This window comes from Callospermophilus lateralis, chromosome 17 (assembly GCF_048772815.1).
Source record: "Callospermophilus lateralis isolate mCalLat2 chromosome 17, mCalLat2.hap1, whole genome shotgun sequence".
In the NCBI taxonomy this organism is placed as follows: domain Eukaryota; kingdom Metazoa; phylum Chordata; class Mammalia; order Rodentia; family Sciuridae; genus Callospermophilus; species Callospermophilus lateralis.
The window spans coordinates 1,705,399-1,728,636 of record NC_135321.1 but is presented as its reverse complement, the minus strand read 5'-3'; positions in this window follow the sequence as shown (position 1 = coordinate 1,728,636).

Here is a 23,238-nt window from a genome sequence, read left to right as displayed (position 1 = left end):
GCCCTCTCTGCCTTGGGCTCCTCTGAGCCTCCAGGGACGGGCTGAAGCCCACCGCAGTGATGTGCTTCCCTTGGTCTCCTGGTCTGCTCCAAGCAAGCCCCATAGACTCCTGCACAAGAAACCTTCCACCTGCCGCCTGCACATCCCTTAGCCCTTCAGGGACACGTACAGCTGATCTCGTCACATGGCTTCCGATGCTGGTGATGCTCAGTCACAGCTTCTGCCTGACAAGTTAAGAAGCTCCTGATGATGGTGGCCTGGCAGATGGCAGCACCCTCGTCCTCCCGCATCAGGAGTCAGCCCTGGCTCAGGAATTGCACCAGCCCTCTGCAGTAGACTTCAGTGGGCCTGCTGGTTGCCCATCATCAGCTATGCCTGTGGACCACCACCTATAGCCATGATGCCCCTTATCTTCTGAAATCTCCCAGACTCCTAGGCCCTACCCCAGAACAATCCAGAGTGGGCACCAATGTACTTCCCAGAGAGTATTGTGTGCTTTCAGGAGAGCGGAAATCAGATTTCAAATCTGAGTGTAGGCTGTCCCTTGCATGTGTCCTGCGAGTGCGGGATGCCAGTTGTAGGGAGATGAGTGTTCAGAACAGCTTCAGCTAGGTGTGATCAGGGCCCTGGCGGCTGAGTGACGCAAACCCAGTGCTGAGCTCTGATGACTCCACTCTACCCAGAGCCAACGCCTGGTCAGTCTTTCCTTTGGTCTTTAGGGTTGCAATGGAACTTTAACTTCACCATTAAATACATTTTATATTCAAGTTCACAGACTCTAGAACATCAGGTACATGGTATTCATTTTGAAAAAGTTCTTGAGAAATGGTGATTATTTGAATACGTAACATTGAATCTTCAAACAACAAGGACTGGTATTTGAAGACTGTTATTTGCTGATACAAACTGACACCTGCCGCCCTAGGACTGCTGAGCCTGAGCTGGGGGAACAGCACCGGCATGATTCTCTAATATGGTCGCCGTGATGAGAGGCAGTCTTTGGCCGTACTGGACTTTCTAAATCAGGGTTTTGGCAATGGCCATTATTCAGCTCACAGAATGTGCTCTTTCTGTCTCTGACAAGGCTCTTTGGAAGCTGAATATGTTCTTGCCTTTTCTTTTTATATTTTTTTTAGCTTTTAGGAGGACACAATATTTTTATTTCATTTTTATGTGGTGCTGAGGATCGAACCCAATGCCTCATGCATGCCAGGCGAGCGCGCTACTACTTGAGCCATATCCCCAGCCCCTTCTTTCCTTTTCTTGGGATGAGAAAAACCAGAAAACTTGTGGACAGATTCTCAAGGAACTGCAACACTTGAATAATATTTTACATGACCCCTGAACTATTGTTTCCAGAGTTTGATTGAATTTACCAATGAATAATACTGAGCCCAAGATTCTAATGCTTTGGGTAAATTTTTCATAACCTTCTCAATTTTATGTTATTACTTTATATTTTCTTTTTTAATTGTAATTGATTCAATTTTCTTAGAACAATTTCATATTTTATGATTTTAATGATTCAATTATCTTTGATTAATTTTTGACTGTACAGTCATGTGCTGCCCAGTGACCCTTGGTCAAGGAAGGACTCCACATATGATGGTGGCCACATGGTACAGCCTGGCCATGAAGCAGACCATACCACCTGGGTTTATGTGCTCACCCAATGACCACACCACCTGAGCATGCGTTTCCCAGGGCATGTCCCCATCACAAAACAGTGACTGGCTGCACTCTCACATCGTCTGGGACCCAGGACGGGTGGCTGCCAACATGAATGGGGTTCCGTCCACCCATTGCCATTCTCCAGGGCTCCCTGCTTACTCTCTCTCTCCCCCCTTTTGATTTCCAACCTGGCTGTGCTCCAGAGACAGCAGCACACTGGTCTCCCTCACAAGTGCACTACAAGCACGGGCCACCAGCAGGGGCCACTATCATGGGTCACTGACAATCACGGGTCACTGCTTGGGCCACTGGCAGACTACTGGCACGGGCCACCTTCAGGTCCTCACATCTTGCTCTGTTCTAGTGATCTCCAGTGGGGCACAGGAAGGGCTTCCTGGGATCAGAAGTGATTTATCTGGGGACACTGGTGCTCCAGCGTGTGCCACGTGGCTGGAGGCCCCTCATCCCAGCTGGGGCCCATCTGTACCACTGGTCTGAAGGTCTCCAGGTGGTGTGGGAGAGCCCTGGCCTCCAGCAGTGCACCGATGTTCCTCCTCGACTGGGCTGGACTGGATTGTAAACGTGTTCCTGGAACTGAGGTTCTTCCCCATGAATTGCCATCAAGAGAGGAGCAGACTGAGCTGAGGCTGATTATTGCATTAGTGAGGGGGTAGGGCCTGGAAAAATCCGCAAGAGAACATTGAAAACACCCTGGGGATCTTTTAATAGTTTTGGCAGCAGATTTAAGGACACTACCAAGTGCTCTGCCCAAAACCAGAAGACTGAGCCAGGGAACCAGACATCTCCAGTTGGCAGATTCAGCAGGAGCAGCTGCCAGTGGGTCCGTCCTGGGTACTGCTGCACTTGGCCATGAGCCCCACTCACGACAGCTGGCAGCTACTGAACTGTGAGCCTATGAACCTGCGAGGGACGGAAGGCACAGAGAACTTACCTGCTTCATCTCATGGGTGATGTTTTAAATCACATGATTGTTGTATATGTTATCCTCCTTACATTTTCCTTCTCATCTAAGTTACCTCCTCAGGGCCCCAGGTTTCCCCTCTTGAATGATGTTCTATCTGGCAAGATTATTGTGAGGATTGAAGGAGAGATAAGGCACGAGCAAAGAACATCAATATCAAATATGCAACCATAGGAATATGTAGAAACACTCAAGCAATAGAAGAGAACAACTGTGCTTCATGTAGACGTCCTTGGGCTGCAAGAAGGTCTGAACCTAATTACTAGAACATTCTGTATACTTAGAAAATTCTACACAAAATCAAGACTTCTGACATGTAATCTCACAAAGCTATTGAATTTTGAACAAAAAGAATAAAAATGCAGTGGCCACCTAGGCAAAATGACCAGGTCACTTACAAAGAAGAAAGCACATTAGAGTGACATCAGACTTTCACACAACACTCTATGTCAAAGACAGCAGAGTAACATATTTAAGATTCTCAAAGAGAATGGAGACATAGCTTTAAGTATGGCTGAATCGACTGTGAAGGATGAAGGAACTGGCAATAAATAGGAGGGTCTTGTTCGCGTCGACCCTCCTGACCAGCTCACTGATGAACATAGCCAGAGGCCCCTGGCATGAGGACCGAGGGCAGCACGCAGGACACATGTTTGTGCCAGGTGCCTGCAGAATTAAGACTAGTGGTGGAGGCGACACTGGGACCTCTTCACTTGGGCCAGAGACGTAAAGTGGGAGGTGGCCTCTGAACACGTGAAAGGCTGGTACTCGATTGCTGGGGCTGTGAATGAATTGTGGGTTTGCTTGACCATCTCAAGGCAGGGGCATTGCCCTGCTGAGAACTGTTGGTGAAATCCCACTGACTGAGACCACTCGGTGTAGACACCTGCCCGTGGGCTCAGACAGCCCCAGGTGAAACCCAGCGGCAGAAGCAGAGGAGGTGGGCAAACCTGCCACGCCCATCCACGCTGTTGGTGCTTTCCTCAAGAAGTTCTTGACACTGAACCCCCTGGGTTCCCCGCCCACTGGGGTAAAGTGTGAGGGCTCCATTTTGTGGTCAGATCCATTCTCCATCAGAGCTGGAAGAGATGAAGAGATCCTTTTTGATCTCTTCAGTATTGAAGTGAAATTGGGTGGACCCAAGTTTGAAAGCAAATGGAAAATCATCGGTGAGGTCCACACCCTTTAGGAGGACCACAGAGGGCGAGGTTCCCGTTGGCAGTGGTGACTTGATGGCCCTTTGGTTTCTCTTCAGAGTTTGCTGCTAAAAGTTATGATGGAGGCACGATGTCAAGTTTTCTGTCTTCTTTCTGTGGAGCTGGGTATTGAACAGGGCCTTGCGCATGGAGGCAAGACTCTACCGACTGAGCTGTGCACGTGAAGATCTGACCTCCGCGCCTCTTACTTTTCTTTCTTCCACATTCAAGTGCTCCCCGCACAGGGGAGGGCTCTGTGAGGGAGCTGGGGCCAGGGGGACTCCTGCTAGGCTTCCTCTTCCAGGGGTGGAAAACAGGCTAATGACCGAGGCCCACCTGCCCGTCATCTGTAGACCACTGTGGAACTTCTTGGGGGTGCCTTAAGCCCTCAGAGAAGTTCTCCCAGGAGAATCTCAACCAGAACTGCAGCCTGGCACACTCCAGCCAAGTGACAAGTTGATGCACAGTAACTGACACGCATGGGGCTCTACCCCGGCTTTCTGCCGTGAGGTCGGCTTCTGGAGTCAGTGCGGGAAAACAGCCATGTCTAGGTCCTCAAGATGCCATCACAACAGAAAGCCGCTACGATCTCATTACTTTTCATATATAATACACACACACACACACACACACACACACACACACGTGTATATACATACATATGCCACAGTGTCCTTGTAGACACCCTATAGGAAATACATAAATAGGGGCAGCAGGAAAAGGCACGGCCCTAGAGATTCTTGCTTTCCTGCCTGAGCAAATGCTGCTGTGTCCTCAGAATGCGGCACACCAGGAAACCACTTGTCTTGGTGTATACGCAAAACCACTTTCAGTTTGTAAGTTCTTTAATCCATCGATAAGGAATACAAAATGCTGCTCACTTAAAACATGATTATCAGACTGTAGCGGGCTTCATCTTCTGCCTGACATTGGAAAAAATTTGCTGCGCCCCTCCCCTGACTCAGGCAATGGCAAGGCCCTACTGAGGTGGATGGCGCAAGGCGTCCATCCTCTGGAGGAGCGCAGTATGTTTCTGGGAATGGGCTGATTTGTTTTTGTATTCCTTTAATAAGTATACTTGTGACTTCTCATATGACCATTAAGTATGAAGGAAAAAACATGACTTTCCCAATTAATACAACTACTTCTAAAGAATGGATCTGTTTGCTCTAAATGCAATGATTCAGCTGTGGAGTGTAAATTGTTAATGTCTAATGAAAAACTCCCTGTATTCCTGTCAAGGAAGTTTTTGAGAAATTAAATTAAAATCTAGAGAAGAAAAATTAATGTTAAGAAGACAGATTAGTGCTTAGTACTGGGCAACTTGTTCTTGTTCCTGTGCACAATGGTTTGTGCTCTTACTCTTGTTTGATTAAAATTAATAACAAGTCAACCACTTGCCATAACCATGGCACCGGTTCCAGTCAGTAAGTCAAGAAAGAATAGTCAAGGTATAGGCCAATAGTTTGGGACATTTGTAATTATTATTAAAAGTTAACTAAGCAAAAACAGCTCAAAGCAAAACACGAACTGAAAGTACAAATGTTTGCTTATGTATAAGCCAAGATACATTCTTCTATTCTGATTGTAGCTAGGTAATATTTTGTTTCTTTGAATAATGATTCCTGTTTTGTAACCACAAAGTACTGTGAGCCTGCCAAAATGAAAAGTATATATGATCAAGTTCACAAGTAAAGATTGGGATCAACACCTGCACTTTGGTGTCTGTGTTGTTTCTCCACCCCTCTTTCGCCGACTCCTCACCATCCGTTCGTCTCCTGAGACCCCCTGTTGGAGCTGGTCTCCGACAAAAATTCAAGGTTGATAGAGGTTCTCCATGTTCTGAATCTGAACTTCTCACTGTAAAAGGATTCAGACGACCATGTGTCACTCTGGTACACACATTCTGATGTCGTCACATGATTTTGGATCCTTTAAACTCTTGACTCCACTTGGATGCCTGAACCATGAATAAGGAAGTTGAAGTTAGATTTTTAACCTGCACCGTGGTTGAGGTCTTGATGCGGTCCTATTGTTTAAGGACAGGTCACAGTCCAGTGCTCCTGGATCACTCAGAAAGCTCTCTGTGACCACGGGGAGCCCACTCAGCCATACCCGGGTCTTCCAGGAGAGTCCCTGTACGCAGTGGGCCAGCTCTTGGACTGAGACTGGCAAGTTCCTCCATTGGTCCTGCTCTACCTCCTCTTGTCACCTACTGGCTAGAGTGGCCGCAGTGTCTCTGTCTGCGTCCTCATCCTTTAGGTGAGAAGATGACGGGTCTCTGGAGTGGGGACTGCCTCCCCACCTGGTCCAAGGCTCCGGCACCCTCTTCTCCGGGGGAGGCTGTGGTCCTGAGGTTTCTGGACACATTTCAGTGTGATAGCTCTTTCTGCCTCCCAACCACGAGGGGATCGTTCATGGACATTTTTGGGGTTTGGAGCAAAAAGTGTGGTCCCTGGGTGTCTGCAGGCCCGAGCAGTGCCTGTGCTCAGGTGTGTCTACACTGGGCCTCTGCACCTCATCAGAGCACCATGACACGTCTTGCTGTTAATGGCTTCGGCCCCCCGCTCCAGGAGCAGATCTCCAGTGGGACTTCCTGGACTCACTCCCAACGTCTGTGGCGCTGATTTTCCCTGCAACCTCAGGTGTGCGATGGGTAGAGAAGACTCTGGTTTTTCATCCTGTCCATTTTTTTTCTTATATAAAGGCAGGAGTGACAGCCCACAAGTCCTTGACCTATCAGCATGTGAGAATACTCTTTTAATGTCATGATTCAGTTTTGCTTTTAGTATTGGGGGCTAATCTCATAAAAGGAAATGGAAATGTTCCCAATTTTTCTAAAAGATAAATACAATTTTGCCTTTAAAGTTGATCTTTATGTTATGCTCGAATTCGGGACTCCCAAAGACCACCAGAGACCCAAGATCGATGTAAGCAGCAAAGAGGTGTTTATTGCAAGCTAGCTTGGTCCTCCGTGCGCGCACACACAGCAACTGGTGACGCTGAGAGGCCCCGAGCCCAGGGTTTGCAGCAGTTTTATACATTCTTTGGAGAGGGCAGGGACTTCACATACATCATAGCATCCCTTAGCAAATCATCACACACCACGGGAAAATCAAATAACAACTCTAAAACATGATTACCACATTCACTGGCGGGAACAAGTTGGGTAGGGGTGATTGGTCAGTACAAAAGGGGTATTCGTTTGAACTGATTGGTTTAAGCCAAGAGGGGTGTACGTGCTGAACTACAGGGTTTCCCAACTTGTTATCAACCACCAATAAACTGGGAGGGTCATCTGGCATCGCAGGTATTTCCCTGTCTCATGCTGATTGGTGGCTGCTAGGGGGCTGCTATGGGTCCCCACCTAGCCTGACTGAGTCAGGGACACCTGGCGCAGCAGATCTCTCCTGTTATTTGTAGATAAACAACTCAGCAGGGTGGGAATGTGCCTAGGAGTGCTCTGTGGGTCTTTCCAAGGACAAAGGCCATGTCCCTTCCTTGGACACGCTTTGCTCTGAGATAGAGGCTGGTTTTCATTCCCCCCTTTGTCTGGAAACTTGGAAGCCAATCATGGTTCCCTCAGTTGGGGGCCTATTTGGGCAGGCTCTACATCTTAGTAAACAGTAATCCTCAGGGGACAGTCTTCAACTTCCCAGACTCACTCAAAATTGGCCTCCTAGATCCAACCTGACTCGATTTACCTATCTACACTGCCTAACCATTTCTGGCTTTATTTCCCCTAATTTTAGAAACTTTGTTGGTGTAAGGAGAAGGGGTGAGAAGGGACGACGGCTCGTTCTGGCTGCTTCAGAGCTGAAAAGGGGTGTCGAACATGAGGGGGCTTGATGACATGGGGACAATGGACGACGTGGGGGACGACATGGGGGACGTGAGTTCCCTTTTAGAAGTCAGTTCCCTTTGAGGTCTGGTTGGGGAGAAACAGGTTGTCATCTGGGGATGGTGCTTCTATGAGAGAAACAAAAACCATGAGGACTGATAAGTGTTGCAGCAGCTGGAACAGTCACTGTACAGAAGTTCCCTCACCAGGCTTTAACATCCCCAGTTACCAGGACTGTAAGCACAACATTTAACTCTTAGGGTTACAGAGGTCCTTCCCCTTAAGACACAGTTTAATAATTTAATGTCATCTGATCTTGCAAAATCCTTTTACTAGTATGACCTGTGTCTAATAGAGAAATCTTTAATTCTGTTGCCTAGGGCTGGATAACCATACTAGCAAACACCAAGCCTACCTGTGTAGGTTAGGAATATCTGTAGGCCTCAAACTAAAAACTACTCTGGCAGTTCCTTTTAATAGTTATCAGGCATTTTTGTCTGAGAATCTCTTTTGCAGCCTCTAATTTACTTATTTTTGGAAGTTACAATTAACTATTATTATTATTTAAAATGCCCAGGAATAGCTGTGTTTTGGCTTTAACTGTCTTTGCTAGGTGTTTAAGACTTTTGTTTCTATCTATTGTTAACTGTCAGCTGAGTTTCCCTGGGAGTCCTGGGGGAACTTTATAGCAGTTTCTCAGTTCCGCTAGTGCCATTTGCGCTAGGATGGGTCCAGGTCTTGTTTGACCATGTGGCTTCCCTTGAAAGCATCAGGGATGTCTCCCTTCTCTGATGACCCTCCTCTTCACAGCAAATGCACTGATTGGCTTTCTGTCCTCCAGCGGTCTCATTAATCTTCCTGATCGGGAGGTTATGTGGCCCAGAGTTGCAAAGCTCTTTAGAGAAGTCCCCTGTTCCCTGGATTCAGACTGACTCAGAGGGCAAGAGCCAAACATTGGTTTTCTTGGCCCTTTTAATTTAAGTTTAATTTTCAAACTTAATCTTAAATATCCAGCAAATAAATTTCAACAGCCTTATGTTAAGAGTACTGGGCTTTAATGTCTATCTCTTTATCCTGTAGGTGGTAACTCATTATCTTAAATTAACCCAGGTTGTGTGTTCTTAAAGCAGTACCTCTGCAAAACATTAACAGGCAATCTTTAGACCCATTTATAAGAAAACTACAAAATAAAATTAACAAGAGTAAAAACATATTTAGTTCATGTAATAGCTACCTTGAGTTTTGGCAGAGTTATACATTATAATCCCCTGTTTGAGATCCTAGTAATCTTGACAAAAACCAACATTTTGGACACAACTTTAAATGTACTGAAATCTGGCCTACTTCTTCCATAGTCACTTTCACATGTAGTGAGATGGGACATAGAGCCTTATCTCAGGTAAGGCAGGGTTCTTCATAAATCTTAAGTACTGTAGTTCTGAAACTGATCTTTGCTTTTTAGACATCATTTTATAAAGCCTACATAAATTGTTGCTCAAGTTCACATGAATATTAGCTAACACAATATAATATCACATCTAAAACATGAATTAAAGAAAGGCTGAAAGCTTTTGTAGAAAAGTAGCAAAGTACTTTTGTGTTTTATAATAAAACCTTTACACAGAATAGGCTCTCATTAACTTAAAAATACATTTAAATTGTATCTCAGTGTAAAAAGTAACATAGAACTTTACATATCTTATTGATAACAAGTCCAGTTATAGAACACAAATGATATAAATAAATCTCCAACATGTTGTTTTTTAAGCCCAAAATTACCATACAACTTTAGAACACCAGCTTGATATAATGCTCTTTTGAAGCTTCTACCTTACAGACTTGTATACCGGGAAGATATGAGCACATTAATAGCACCACAATTACATTGATGATTTTATATTAACCAAGTTTAGCTTTTAAACAAATAACATTACAATATTGAAAAATAACAGCTGTTGTTTAACCATAGTTGTATAATTTTTAATTTCTTTAAGATTACTTGCTCAAAAACTTACACATATAACCAACTTACACAAACTTCTTTATTACTTACTTAAACCCTCTTAATTACTTAATCACATAGACTCTCTTATCCAGAAACACATTCTCCCTCTATTAAATCCATACCTAGAACCTTCTAGTTTCTCTTTTCCATCTGTTAACCTCCTTCTGTTCACATTTTGAAACAATACTTGTAAATTTTTGAATTTAGGCAGATTATTTCATAGACATTTCATCAACATTTTATTAGGGCCTTTTTTGAACACCAAGAAAAACTTATAAGCTTAATTTTAAAGACATCTTTACTTTTATCTGTTTACCCAATTTAAATTGAATCATTTGAATCACGTCAATCAAAGATATTTGGATCCATTTTTTTAATTTTTCATGAGCGCTCCTCATATATCTGCCAATTGTCATATAATTGCATGATATATGGACATATACATACAGACATACAGACATACAACACATAACACAAGTGTGCACACATACACAAGGCCTTGTAGTTTTTCTCAGGTGAAATCTCCATTGCAATGTTTAAAAACTCCACAGTTGATTAAAAATAAAACTGATCAGAAAACATTAACTTGTCTGTAGGATCAAAATCATGAGCTCAAAAAAAAAAAAAAAACAGAATTAAGAAAAAGCAAAAGTCCTAGAAAAAAAAAATGACTGGCCAGTTATTAGTAAATACCACACAATTTACTTTTTGGTTTAATCTAGTTTGAGCTCAGGTAAAAGACACCTTTGCTTTTTTTTTTCTTGGGCCTCAGCTCAGTCTCCTACTGAGCTCCAGGCTTCTTCTATTTGCCTGAGGTCTGGAAGGAGCAAGAAAAACTGGAATTCTGAGGAGAAGCCTCATGCCTAAGGCATTTTAACCATAAGTCACAATTTTTAGATTGGGATGTTGAAAGTTAAGATACAAGTTTAAGATACAATTCTCAAAATTTCATACCTTTACATCTTTCTACACTAGAAAAACTTGCTCACACAAAACTGAAAATAGGATCTTTCTTGATAATATAAAAGCCACCATCAGAAGAAATTCCTTCAGGATCATTAAGCTACTTCCTTTGTTCTGAAGTTCCTAAAGTAGTACTAAGTTACATTAAATCACCTGAAAAAAAATTTCAAAAGAGAACCGCACACTACCATGTATATCCAAAATTAAGCTTTGAAAATTTCCAAGACTGTTGCTATTCAATGTCATTTCAATAAGCCAGACCAACGTCCCAATCCAACACTTTCTTTTCCAGAATCTTACACACTGAGGGGAACAGATATCATATCATAATTTACTATCCTTGCCCAAGTTAATGCACTGGTACACCTAGTGAAATCTTCTCAGGCTACCCAGTTCAGAAATTGATGAAAAAATAAAACTAAATGATTGGGAGTTACTTGCCAACTTGGAAGTAGAGTTCTTTAATTTTTCACCCTAAGTATTTAAGTTTTCTAGCATGAACTATCTGAAATCACAAACTAAACAATTACTTAAACCCAACTTTTAACTGCAAGATTGTGCAATGCTTCAAATACCCACTCAGATACCAGATTGTTACAATAAAAAAATCATCTTTTAGATACACATTCAGCCAAGATCATCCCCAAGAAACAATCTATAATATCAACACATTACTGCATTCATTGTCCCTTTTTTTAAGTAGACAGAGGTGGAGTAATCCTTAAAGTTCAGGTGAGGAAGAGGGAGTTCCCCAAAGCGAAATCGCTTTGGCAGCTGCTGGGAGTCCCTCAGTCCTTTTACTCACAGGATTAGTTCCTCTGGTTTGGTCTGACCCCAGGCACCAGGCACTCTCCATATCTCCTAACTTTTCAGTAGTCAGATCCCAAGAAGTTCATCCTCTGCCTGCAGTGGTTCAGATGCTAGGCTCCCCAAGAAGCAGAGTGGGGGCTCCTCCCTGGGGTGTCAGAATTTGTAATTGAAAATTTGATTCCTGTTCTTGAAGCCAATTAATGCCGATTTAATAATGAGGACAGGGTTTTAAGAAAAGTTAAAGCGAGGCATCAAAGTTCTTAGATCCCAGCAGGCATTTCCCTCTGCAGTGGGTGCATGCAAGCCAACTGCCGGAAGAAAAGGAGACACTGCTTCCCTAATCTCGCTTAACAACGGGGAGTAAAGCTTATCAAAGTTCTTTAAAACACAGCTAAAAGGGGTGTAAAAGGAGAGAACAGAAAAGCTGGCGGTTCTATTGACTTTGGTCCCTTACAGGAGAAGCACACTAGGGACATTCTTAGGCTAAAATTTAGCTAAAGTCACCTCCACACCTCTAAGGCAGATTGGAACTTGGGACTCTGCATCTGTCCAAAGTAAAACAATGCCATCACACTGAACAGAGACACGGACAAAGACACACAGAGACAGAGATTCCCTCTTCAGATTGTCAAAAAAACGAAAGTGGGTGCTGGCCCCAAGCCAACTGGGCCTTCCCTTCAGACAAAGGATTGGGGGAGCATCCCCCCTCAGATTGGGTCTGTCGACCCCAGACTGGGAGATTAGTTCTCTTGCCAGGGTGTTGGGGTGGAGACAGACAGGACAATAGAAACAAACACACATAACACAAAATTCGCAGCACGGCCACAGAATTCGCAGTGCGTCATGGATTGCTACCCAGAAACTAAAGGCTCAGGCGGACTGCGGATCCGTCAACTACAAAATACTTTACCAAATACTTCACAAAACACTTTACTACAGGCAATCCACTCAGAACCCAGAAAGGGGCTGGAGAGACCTCCCACAAACCCCGTCGGCTGCCCTTCGGTGCATCCACCTGGACCTTTTGCCGACCTCACCACACAAAACCATTACTGCATGCATCCAGAGTACAGAGACTTACACATCGGCAATGCCTTCACTTACTGGCCGGGTTTTCATCACCTCTCGATCGGGGTGTCTGGGTAGGCTTATTAGGGGGATCCCGGTCGAGCCTCCATATGTTATGCTCAAATTCGGGACCCCCAAAGACCACCAGAGACCCAAGATCGATGTAAGCAGCAAAGAGGTGTTTATTGCGGGCTAGCTCGGTCCTCCGAGCGCACACACAGCAATTGGTGATGCTGAGAGGCCCCGAGCCCAGGGTTTGCAGCAGTTTTATACATTCTTTGGAGAGGGCAGGGACTTCACATACATCATAGCATCCCTTAGCAAATCATCACACACCGCGGGAAAACCAAATAACAACTCTAAAACATGATTAGCACATTCACTGGTGGGAACAAGTTGGGTAGGGGTGATTGGTCAGTACAAAAGGGGTATTCGTTTGAACTGATTGGTTTAAGCCAAGAGGGGTGTACGTGCTGAACTACATGGTTTCCCAACTTGTTATCAACCACCATAAACTACTGGGAGGGTCATCTGGCATCGCAGGTATTTCCCTGTCTCATGCTGATTGGTGGCTGCTAGGGGGCTGCTATGGATCCCCACCTAGCCTGACTGAGTCAGGGACACCTGGCGCAGCATATCTCTCCTGTTATTTGTAGATAAACAACTTAGCAGGGTGGGAATGTGCCTAGGAGTGCTCTGTGGGTCTTTCCAAGGACAAAGGCCATGTCCCTTCCTTGGACAGGCTTTGCTCTGAGATAGAAGCTGGTTTTTTCATTTAATCTTGAATTAATGTGGTTTTGACCTGTCGGACTAAATAATAATAATAATAACCAATGGGTTATTATTATAATAATTATTATTATTATATTATAATAATAATATATAATAATAAGAGAGATTCTCCAGGGAGTAATGACATTCATTTGGACTGAACATTGCAAGAAAATGTGGGTCAGGAAGCTCTGTGCATCTTCAAAGAGGCTGAGGCAGGGCGATTTTTTTAAATGAAAAAGGTTACATCGATGTCTGGAAGCAGGGCTCTTTGCCACGTTAGTGAGTGACCAGGGATCCTTGTCCAAGGTGGCACAGACACTGGCCAGGCAGTGGTGCCTGTGGACATGGTGGCCCTGTGCGGGCTGGGCTCCTGGAGTCCTCTGTGAGAGTGGTGGTCCAGAGCGCTGGCAGAACCTGTCCATGCGACCTCCCTGGGTGGTCCTACATCTTCTGCTCCATTTATCCCACCTTGATTCTGGCAACCTTCACGTTTCCTTCATGGGCCTTAGACATAACTGCAAAAGCTTCATCTATTCTTTTAATACAATATTCCAATTTAATAAAATAACCCAAAGCCACATTTGATTGGACTTTGCTGTTCTAAGCACATTTTTTTCTGATTGGTTTTGGACACGAGGCTGGCATTACCTAGGGCATTACCAGGCAGACGTGGGATGAGTTTCATAACTGATGCAGAATAGAATTTAACTCCTGATGGAGCACCACTCTGTTTGTTTCACTTTTCTTCAATTCCATTCAGAAGTATGCTACTCTCTGCCCTTGAATGACTGATGGCTTGATTCCTGCTATGTAGCCCTGTGTGCTGGGCCCTGGAGGTGCAGCAGTAATTGAGATATCCTTTCCAGATCTAAGAGAAGATGATATAATCTTCAAGAGGGACTGAGGAGGAAAAGGGGGAGAGAATTTTTACATGAGCAGAGCAGCTGGCAGATGCTCAACTCAGACACTTGTTCAAAGGGAAGTCAGGACATATTCCAGGAGAGAAGCCCCAGTCCCCAGCCCTCGGGGCTGTGTCACAGCAATGACTGTGCCTGAGATGACTGTGAAAGGCTCAGGAGGATCTGCATGTTTGCACAGGAAGAGGAAATCAGTCATTAGCAGACAAAACGATTCCTCTGGAAGCAGGCAAGCATGAAGCACATGATAATTTGAGAGAACGTAAGCACAGGGTTGAGGCTGGCATTCAGATTCACAGAAAAAAACTGCAGAAATTGGATCAGAGGAGATGAACACAGTTACCGCCAAAGCATTTGTATGGCCTGAAAGGCAACGTGAGGTCCATTGCGCAGGCGACGGAGCCCTCGGGTGTGTTGACGTCACAGAGGATTCGTCCAGGTCGACATTAGAGGAAGGCTTCCTGCTGAGGGGCTGTGTATGGTGGTTCAGTGGGGGCGGCTTTGCTGGGGCGACGTCAGCTGATTTACGCTGCACTGAGTCACACAAGTACTCACAGGGGATTTCAGGTTCTATGAGAAGTTCTATAGGAGAAGTGTGTGGGGAAGTGAGTAGGCCACCGAGGGGCCCTGCCGTAAGCAGGGTGGAAGGCAGGGTCATGCGGATGCACCTCTCAGGGTAGCAGAGACAGGGACGCTCCTCCTGACCGGGGCTCCCTTGGTCCTCCTGGGACGGGGCAGCAGTGCTCTGCAGGTGATGCTCAGGAAGGGGCTCCGGGCGCCTCTGGTGCACCCTGCTGGGTCTCCCTCCACCCCCTGGGGTCTCCTCACAGCGCGGTGCTCTCAGAGCAGCATCTTGAGATGGAGCCTTCCCAGAGTGTCAGTGTGGGGGGCTCTCCCCTGGAGGCTGTCTCTGCATGGACACGAGATTGTGTCCAGTGCCCTAGCCAGTTTTTTGCTCCTGAGACCAAATATCTGACAAACCAACCTAAAGGAGAAGCTTTCTTTTGGCTCAGGGTTTTAGAGGTTTAGTTGGTGGTCAGCCAGTTCCATGGCTTTGGGCCTGAGGTGAAGCAGAACATCTGACACAAGGGTGTGGAAGAGAGGCCTTCTCCGCCCAGGCAGCCCGGAGGCAGAGAGAGGAAGGACAGGGACAAGAGGGTCTTCCAGGCACATCTCTAGTGACCCTCTCCTTCCAGCTGAGCCCCCCACTGTGTCCACCACCTCCTTCTAGACCATTCGAATCATGAATCCATGAAGTGGATTGCTACAAGGGTGAGGTCCGTCACAGTCCAGGGATTTCTTCGAAAGTCCACCTCTGCGTACTGCTGTCTTGGAGACCAAGCCTACGACACTTCAGTCTGTGGGGTCCAGTCCAGATCCGAACCACAGCACTCGTGGCGTGTGGTTACTTAAAACCAAAAAGGAAAACCCCTCCATAGCTGTGTATGCAAGGAAGAAAGGGAAGCGAAAGTCCCAGCACCTGCTCATTTTTAGTGAAATAAAGGAAGGGTTCACCAGGAACAGAGGTGGCCGCTGCCTAGGGGAGGATTCCTGGTATTGACAGCTCTTCTTCCTCTATTAAAATGTCTTTCCTTATTTATTAAGTGAAACCATGATCTTATTCAGAAAACCTGTATGTTTTTATGCCATCAAGATCTTTGAAAGTGCTATTAAGAAAATCCAACCCAATAGGCTGTGAATTTTCAGCAAAAGCATACACACGACTTCACAGAGCTTGTTTTATTATTCCTTCAATGCCTTCAAAGTGTCATTGTATGCGGCTCATTACTGCGGCAGAGGCTGTTCTCAGCCTCGGCATCTCAATGTCTCTCCAAAGGACGCTAGAACATTGCTGGCTCATCCAGAAGGAGCTGCAAGCTCAGCCGCGAAGGGTAGCGATGCCTTTCCCAACCGCAGGGCTGGGCTCCCTGCAGGACTGACAGAGCAGCAGCCCCGGTGCTTTGCCCACTGGGGGACATGCCATGTCCTGCTCTGAGGGCAGCGCCTCCCTGAGAGACCCGTTTTATTGATCGCACTGCACCACCCATTATTTGCTTATTTTAGAAATGTTGACGCTTTGAACTTAATCTCCAAAACAGGGTCACACTCCTAATTATTTTTCTTCCTAAATGGAAACTACTGATGTGATAAGCTTCCATTTTCTCTGATTCTACCCTCTTGGATCAATTGTTACAGATCTGTTTTAATGAAAGGAATGGTTCAAATCAATGTCATAATGGGGGAATGGCACATTAAGAAGCTAATCAATAAACTGCCAGGTTTTCCTTTGATTTAACCAAATTTTCCTTAGTAAACATCCTGAAAAACTGACCACAAGGAACTGCGCATGGTGAGTGTTTACCAGGGGCGTCTAGCTCCGAGTGAGGAGGTGATGGTCACAGGCTGCCCGAGTGACCATGCCCACACTGGACACTCTGGGCCCCACTGTGAGCTGCCTGCTTCTGGGCTGGTCACAGGAGGTTGAGTGACTTGGATTTCTGATCTGTCACTTAGGAATGCTGAAGGCGCCCATTCCGAGTGCAGATGAACACAGGGAAGTGCTAGGGTTAGCTGCTGGAGCCTTGGGAGGACTCAGTAGTAGCTAATCAGATGTCAGTGAGGTGACCCTGGCCCCTCCTCAGGGGACTGGTGCTCCACACTGTTTCTCATGCATGTTCCTAAAGACCTATGGTCTCCCTTCCTATGACTGAAAGTCCCTATTCAGCCACCGTGTCTGTCATTCCAGCCGTCTGGTTGGTGGAACTCCTGAGGCAGTGCCTGCTGTCCTGCTCTCATGGCCTCCTGCTCTGCCTCCTGCTCTGCCCTCAGAGGTACCTGCTCAGTGGGAACACCAAACCCAAGATCTGACCTTTCTGCTTCAGCTCCTACTTCTCCTTCTCTCAGACTTTCAGAATCTATGTTCATCAGGGCGGCTCTGATTTGCACACCAGCAGGAGTATGAGCACTATGTTCATCAGGGCGGCACTGATTTGCACACCAGCAGGAGTGTGAGCACTATGTTCATCAGGGCGGCTCTGATTTGCACACCAGCAGGAGTGTGAGCACTATGTTCATCAGGGCGGCTCTGATTTGCACACCAGCAGGAGTGTGAGCACTATGTTAATTAGGGCGGCTCTGGTTTGCACACCAGCAGGAGTGTGAGCACTATGTTCATCAGGGCGGCTCTGATTTGCACACCAGCAGGACAAGCCAGGGCAGGGAGTGGGAGGTGCACAGGGAGGCAGCTCTCCTCCCACATCCCCGCTCCTAGGACTCTCCAGCATGTACTGTTCTCCCCAAAGTCAGGCCGGAGACAATGTAAGAAGGCAGTCTGTCTGAGGGGTTCCTAAAGGAAGCAGGCCTGGCCTGGAGCTCACCCTGTGCCTCCTAGAACACTTGCCCCGACTTCTGCTCGTCCCTGGGATTCAGAGGAGCCTTGGCCTGTGGCTCTCCCCTGCCCCTTGCCAACCCATTCGTTGATTCCAAGGGCAGCCACAATGACAAACGCAGAAATGCAGGGAAGACTAGTTCAGGTTCTGGCGGAGACTTCCATGCACTACCCAGTGGACAGGCCACTCCACCCTGAGTCGCCCTGGGAGGCCAGCCTGCCCTGGGACCATGGGAGTGAGCCCTGTCATAGGTGAGCGTCTGAGTGAGCTCTGATGTCACTGAAGGTTTTAGATCCATCCTAGAGAGGGTGCCTTCCTGCTGAAGATAGGGCACAGGGCAGGCCACCACCAAGGGGCTGCACAAGGTGAGGTGCAGCGCCAGAGCAGGGCAGCAAGCGTTATGACCACGGTGACCATCAGAGTGACAGACACAGGTGGGTCCGTGTCGGGCTGAACTCACGAGGAGAACGTGCTTCCTGTCTCCCTGAGCTCCCTTCCCCTGCCTGGGTTTCTAACCGGTCTGCAGAGGTTCCCGCCTCCCCTCGCGGGCCCCACCACCCACCCGTGAGCTGCTGCTGAAACCTGGGTCCTGCTCCTCAGGGTTTGCATTTTCAATCTGATCGGAACCACGCTCCATGTGGTCTTATTTTCAATATGTTCCAAAGAAACGGAATTCAGAAGGTTTTGTGTATTCTTTTTTGTGATAATCCAAGGTTTATTTACTCACTTCAAATTTATGTCCTCAAATTGAATAAAGCCACCTGGCCTTACTCAGTTTCAAAAGGCTGTCACTTAAGAAAACGATGGAGCTGTTTGAAAAGCCCAAGGGTCTGGAAGCTCGTAAGGCGCAGGCTGAACCACACCAAGGCCATTCTCCGTTGCATCTGGCTGAGTCCATCACAGGGAGAAAAGACATATTTCCCCACATTTTCTGTCTTTTGAAAGCGGCTGTTCCTGTGTAATGAGTTGGTCATCACTGGATGCAGAGAGCTCGTGCCTGTTGATTGGTCCACCCACCTGGCTTCATGTTGGACTCCTGGCCTCCCGTCCTTAGCGACCGTGGGGGTGGACCTGTGCCCAGGTGGTGCTCTGGGTCAGGTCTCCCTGGAATGATGGGCAGGTAAAATGGGAAGGCACTGTTGGCAATTGTCCCACTGCTCCCCCTGAGCTGGCCCAGAAGCAGCAATGTCCGTTTGGAAGGGGCAGTTCCACACGGTCAGGATGGAAAGCACCGTCCAGAGTCATGATTTCCACTGCCGGGGTGTGGACGTAGGTCTGTGCTTTCACTTCACCAGTGATTTCTGTGGTGCACACCTCTCTCCTGGGTGCACTCATTCATAAAATGTCTTTGCCAGGCTGTCTTGGGGATCATGGACAGTAAAGACGCATGGAGCGTGGACACAGCTGTGTGCGTCCTTGGAAAAATGGGAACTTCCTAAATATGCTCGAAGTGCACGGCTTCTGCCTCCATCCTGGCAGGCAATGAGCTCTTGTGAAACTGAGTGAAGGAACACTTGGTTCTGACATGGAAGAGAGGTTTGCCTAAGATGTGATTGTATAAGTATATCTCATGCTATGTTTGGGATCTACTTACCCTGAAAGATCACTCGTTGTTTAACTGAAATCCAGACCTACCTGGGTGCTCTCTAGCTTCTGTGGCAACCCTAGTGGAGACTGTGTTGAAAGATTGGTTTTTCTTGTTTTTCCCCGTGGCCGATTCTGAGGTCTCTTTCTCCCAGCAGAATCATGCTGTGTTTGGCAAGAGTGGGCTTTGCTCTAGGCTCAAGTTGGATTAATTGCCTGGGCATAAAATGCCTGTGGTTATTTGGACCCTCCATGTCCTTCCTTTGTAAAGGGGATAACCATGTCACCTACAGCGCAGGTCTGCATATTGTTAGAATTAATGGGCTGATAAATGTAAAGGGCTGGGGATGGGCCTGGTGCTCAGTGTTGACGCTCACAGTGTTGAGGTGGACTGCCCCTTATTTCACTATGCTCTCTCTTCTCAGTTTTGAGATTCTTCGAGTCTGAGAGCATCTATCAACAGATTGAATTTGCAGGCACTGTTGGCCGGGTGGCAGGTACATGCCCAGACAGGACCACAGCTGTGCATAATGTCACAGCTTCCATGAGTGAGGCGCGTTGTCTGAAAAAAGTGCTTCCCTTCTTAGGAGGAGAGAATTCACAGCGTGGCGGGACGCTGAGGGAAATGCCAAGATGTACTTCCCTTGGAAGGAAGATTCTCTAGGGACAGGGACAGAAAGGGAAAGGCCAGGCTGGACTGGAGCAGGTGGTCAGTTCTGGTGCATCTCCATGAGCAGCTAGGACCTGAGCAGCTAGAAGAACGTGTTTGACTGTAGAGTGGCTTGGCGGTCATTTCTGGTGGTGATGCTGGACCCCACAACCCCTGGATGTTTCAGTGAGTAAACCACTTATGGACCACTGGTCTGGAGTCCACTTAAAGATTTTATAGTTTTTAGAATTTAACTGAATTTTATTTTTATTTTGATTTGTTATATATGACAACAGAATGCGTTATAATTCAGATTAGATCTATAGAGCACAATTTTTCATATTTCTGGTTGTACACTTGACTAAATTTGTTTTTAACTGACATATTAAAAACCTAAAAATTGTGCATATTTATGGGGTCCCAAGTGATGTTTTGATATATGGTCTATTTGCAATGTTTAAATCAGGTTCAACATGTTTCTCTCTTCTTACACTCTCACTTCTTTATGGTAAAAACATTAAAAATCCTATCTCCAGCTTTATTTTTTTATATATATGTAGATAGAATCTTTTTTGTAGGTGGACACAACACAATGCCTTTATCCTTATGTGGCGCTGAGAATCAAACCTGGGTCCCGCGCATGCTAAGCGAGCGCTCTGCCACTGAGCCACAATCCCAGCCCCTTCTACCGCTGAGCCACAATCCCAGCCCCTATCTCCAGCTTTTGAAGTCCCCAGTTCATTGCCTTGACCAGGAGCTTTCTCCCGGTGGCAGGAAGCCTCACTGCCCATGTTGAGACTCTCAGGGCAGTGTCAGGAGTGAAGCGGATCAGAATGCTTTGTGCTGGTGTTGGCCTCCAGTGACCTTTCAGACTGGCCGCCTTGCCAGTGCTCTGGGTGAGGTGGGCAGGGAACCATGCAGAGACGTGGACGTGTGGAGAAGTCCCGGAATACCTTGGTCATGTGTTCTGCTTACACATATCAACAGATATGTGTGATGAGAACTCTGGAGTAAGCCTAAGAGACTCTGCTCAAGGGAGTAGGTGATGGATCAGGTTGGTGTGGAGGCCCACCTCAGCCCACCTGGTACCGCCGTTAGCAGGGCGTGTGGAACATGGGGTGGCTGAGGACCTGAGCCGGGGGCACGTGCAGAACGAGTGTTTCCGCTGCTCTTCAGCACTGCTTCTGCATGGAGAAGGAGAAGGGCATTGCGGGTGCTCGGTGCGTCCCCACTCAGCCTCCTTCAGTGAGGGCTACCACTGTGCAGGTGTGTTCAGCTCGCAGAAGCCAGAAAGGCAGACTTGAGACTACCAGGTGGACTTCCTTTAGAGCCCAGGGGCAGACCTTCCTGAAAAAGGCCACGTGTTTCAGGGGCTTTGGGTGCTGCAGGAAGACAGCTCACACCTGCGGGTGTGGACTTGTTCAAGGACGCTGGAGTTTGAACTTTCTATGATAAATTTTGTGTGTCACAAAATATTCTTATTTTGATTCCAGAGACATGGAAACAAGCCAACGGACAGGTCTTCATGGCCAGCCGAGTCACCCTGTTGACTTGGGGTGTGCCACTTAGCAGGTTTGTCCTTGTGAGTCCCCTTTCCCTGGAGGAACTGGTGAAAGAAGCATGAGAGTGTGTGCACACATGTGGGCAGAAAAGGAGGCCGTGTCTACTGCAGACCAGGCCTGTCCAGGGTCCCTGCAGAGGAGAACGTGGGGATGGAGACCGGCTGGAGGAGCTGCACGCTCCCTTGCAAAGGCCCGAAGCCCACGCTGCTGCTTCACTTGCCAAAGGAACTGACAAGGAAATAACAGCTCACAATGCTCCTAACACCGTCAACTGTTCATGGGGAAATGTGAGACACATAATAGAATTGATGCACAAATGGAATAAGGGTTAGTGGTGAGCTAGTTTCTTATTTATTTCTTAAATCTATTATTTTACTTACAATTAAAAATATGAAACGACATGCAAAGGAATTATTCCATGAAGAAATTTTCAAGCTTTAATCGTTTCTTGTTTACTCTTTACTCTTCTGGAACCTAACGGTGTTATTTAATAGCCTGCATGCCCTTGTAAACCCAAAACCTCAGAACCAAGAGTCCGCTTCCCTTCGATGGTTCTCATTTAATTTACTCATCTTTATCTAGCAGATTTCCAACATTGTTCTTGATGAACATTTCAGGGAAGAAATTTGTACTTTTAGTGAAAATCAAGCTTTCTCTCTAAGACCTGGTTGCAGATACAATCTGCAATCCCATATCACCCTTAAAATGTAAGGCCCTTGCCTGCAGCTAAAAATTTCAAACTGGGTTTATGTCTTGGCTATTAGAATGGTGCATGTTATTTATTCATCCAAACAATTTGTATGGAATAATTAAGAGGCTTCATCAAAGAAAGAACAGGTCACACCCACACACACCCACACACACACACACACACACACAAAAGATGAAGCAATCCACACACGTTCACTTTTTACTCTCATGCCAAACCTATTATGTGTTTAAAATTGCTATAAAGCAGGGTTTAGAGAAAATTCTTTTCTGGTGTTTTATTTGCACAAACATCATTTTTTAAATTACTGATATTGATGAAGTTAGTTTTTTAAGTGTTTAATAAATACCATACTCATAAATTGCTAAGAGATAGCAACTGAGAAAAATGTCAGTTGAGGCTCATTATTGGTAGATTCCATAGTTGTGAATCTGCCTGCTCATTAAAATTTATTTTTAACCGCATAATGAAGGCTCATTGGGTGTTTGTGGTCATCTGTAGACATGCACAAGTGTGGGAAGCGTGAATGTCGGACAGGCGTCCTTGGAGCAGGACCCGGCTCTCGCCTCACGTCTCAGCTCTCAGACGTGAACAGCATGTCTTCCGCAGGCTACCAGGGTTGTGTTTGCATCTCTGCATTCAGCTTTGGTGATTCCACCATCTGAGGCCCAGGCATCGGGCTGAGGAGCACGCTGGGCCCAGGAGGCCGCCCACCCCGGGAGAAGAGTCCTTCAGGGGTGTTGGCCGGGAGCGGTGTTCCTGAGCACACTGAATGAGGAAACCCGTCACAGGTGAGCGTCTGTCACCCTCCCTGTGGGGCGGCAGAGGCCTGGACTGTCTGCAGCATGGCCCTGGAGAAGCCGCCTCGGAAGAGGAGCCCCTGGCCTGCTGCTGGGCAGCTGCTCATGTCATCCTGCTCCTGTTCCTGTCCGAGGCCCGAGGAATATGGGCATCAGGAATCTCCTTTTGAGCCCTCCTCAGGCTCCTGCTGAACAGAAACCCTGGTTGGTGGCTTATGCCCCCCAGTGAGAGACAGTCCAAGGTTCGTCACCCAGTGAGAGACAGTCCAAGGTTCGTCACCCAGTGAGAGACAGTCCAAGGTTCGTCACCCAGTGAGA